Source organism: Chrysochloris asiatica, unplaced genomic scaffold (assembly GCF_000296735.1).
Source record: "Chrysochloris asiatica unplaced genomic scaffold, ChrAsi1.0 scaffold00135, whole genome shotgun sequence".
NCBI classification, from domain to species: Eukaryota; Metazoa; Chordata; class Mammalia; order Afrosoricida; family Chrysochloridae; genus Chrysochloris; species Chrysochloris asiatica.
Window position 1 is genome coordinate 8920639 of NW_006408653.1, and position 2891 is coordinate 8923529.

The following is a 2891-nucleotide window of genomic DNA, read 5'->3' on the forward strand; positions in this document are numbered from 1 at the left end:
TGAGATGGATTGGCAGAGGGGCAGCAGCAATGGGCTCAAGCGTAGCAATTATTGTGAGATTAGCACAAGACTGGACAGTATTTCATTCTGTTGTGCATAAGGGAGTTGTGACTCAGTACCAACTTGACAGCACCTAAAAACAAAAGCAACATACCCAGAATTCTTGTGGTAGCTCAGAATTCTAAGTTGATTTGATTTGATGGCTACAATTGTTTTCAAGAATGCAGTTTTTCACTCTTTTGGGTTTCCTTGCATGGTATCAGCTTTATCCAAAAGCTGGCTTCACTCAAAGATACAATATGGCTGTCGCCATTACATGTTTCTAAACAAGAAAATGAGAAAGATTAATTCTTTTTCAGAAGTCCCCATCTTTTCCAGTGTCATTGACTCACATCAGCCCATATGTCCACCTTTGAGCCTAAACCTAGCTTATTGATAGTGTTATGTTGATTAGCACATGCAATCTTAGAGACAGGGCAAATGGATGTGAAGGAAACAACTACAATGTCCACTAAACCCTAGACTTTGTCTTTCAGAGTTCCCTTGACTTTATGTTCTGAAACTCAATCATCATATTCGAGTCTTTTCCATACAATTTGAGTCTGACTCTAACCCATAGAGTTAGGAAATAACCATAGCCTCCACTTAACCAGGGTTGTTGTAAAGTATCTTCAGGTCAACCCTGTGTAGGGTTCCAAGGAGGGGCTGGTGAATGTGAACCACCGACCTTGCAGTTCAAATCAACCTTGCAGTCTAGTGAATTGTCTCACAGTGTCACACCAACACTCCACTTAACCAGGAGCGGAGTTGGTTAGAATAAACATCTTAAAAATAAATTTATTTTTTTCTCATTTCTTTGTATAAGGCTAAATATATCTGTAGTACATTATATATCCTTACTGAGCAGAAAAAGTTTCAAATATTTAAATCAGTATTTATATATTTAACCCTAACTCTGCCTCTTAACAGTTACATGACCTTGGGTAATTTATTTATCCTTTCTGTGCCTCACTGAAGTGCAGTGAACTACTTCATATGTCTCTTCTACTCATAGTTTTTGTTACTTCTTATGGGACTGGGTAAGAGAAGTGGGGAAATACGCTGATTCAGTTGTGAGTGATTGTCAACAGGGTTATTGTGAAAACTTATAACTCTGACATGAGTATAAAATGAACTATTTCAGAAGCAGGAGGGGAATCTTACTATCATCAAAGAAGAAGAGACAGGAGGTGGTGATTTGAACTCCAAGATCCCTGCACACTGAACCTCCTCAACCAAGGACAGAAATTTATATCACCAGAGGAGTGGTAAAGGAGTAGCAGAGGAGCAACAGCAGCAGAACCAAAAGCCAGACCACAAAGCAGAGAGGTGGGCTTCCCAGTTCACGGAGAAAGTAAAGCTGAGAGATTTGGGGCAGGAAGTTCATTTGTAGTGTGGGGAAGCATCCAGGCACATAATTGGAGAGCTAGAGCCAAGTGTCTTCAGAATGAGGTTTCTGGTGTGCCCTGTAAGCATTAATCAGCAGTACTATAATAACTGTAACATTGCCCAGGCAGAGAGAGGCATGGTTGTGGGCATGGCTGAGGAGAAGCTGTCCTAGCTAGAAGACCTGTGTCATGAGCAGTTGGGACCCTGAATTGTAACCTGTTAACTGCCTGAATAAACCCCATAACTGTGAGTATGGTGTCTGAATTATATGTGGCCATTGCAATAAATTATCAAAACCAGCTGAGTACAGAGGACTGTGGGAGGGATGTTTGGTAACATTTTTATACTGCGTTCCTCATTTGTATAATGGTGATAATAATTTACAGAATTGTGAGAATAAAAGAAACACACATTTTGTTCTCACAATTCTATAATGTTTATAACATTATAATGTTTAATGTATATTAATCTTTGTAAAACACATACAGCATGTCTTAACATAGAAAACATTCAGTAGTTTTATATTATAATTTTTAGTAGTGGTAATATTGTTATTATTTGGTACTTGAATATGCTGAACCCTGCTTTTAGAGCAAAATATTTGACTCAGGTCTAATAATTAAGTGATTCAATTACATGGAATTATTATATTTACCCCTTAGTGATCCCAAAGCATATACATATGTTGTTGTTGTTGTTAAATGCTGTCGTGTTGGTGCCAACTATAGCAACCCTGTATATGGTTTCCAAGGCTTGAACTGCCGATCTTGCAGTTCAAACCTACTTTGCAGTCCAGCACATCAACCAACAGCATCATACCAGGACTCAATATGCCAACTTTGACTCCTTAGAAACTTATGAATTAAATAAATTATGTATAAAATATTATATGAACAGTTCATGCAAGGGCCTTCTTTTCACTTCAATACCCACCATACTGGAACTAAGTTGCACTGTTTTAATTATTAAAAGCTAACGTAAAAATGAAAAGGCAGATTGAGTAAGTAAATGATATGCTTGTACTTAATTGACATCAAATAACTTCCAAGTATGGTGTTTAAAAAAAAAAAATTATGAAAATTGGTTAGACAACTGAGTCATGATGTAGTACTCTTAGTTTAGGTATGCCAATTCAGAAGGAACTTTTCTCATAAAACTCATGATTAAATGCAATTCCCAACAGATGTTTTCATTTTAGCAATCCGCCTTCCAACTCAATAAATTAAGTTAATTTTAATTTTAGTTAAGTTTTATTTTATCAAATTGGTTCAGTTTTGTAAGGAGCTATAAACATAAGAAATACATGCCTAATCTTATGTTTTAAAATATCTAAATAATATTCCATTAAATAACACAAGACAGCATCATTGTCTAAAATATGTGATCCTTATAGAAATAGTCATTAATTACTCAAGTTTTAAAACCAACAAAGTAGTTTAACTATGGATCAAAAATTAGAAACT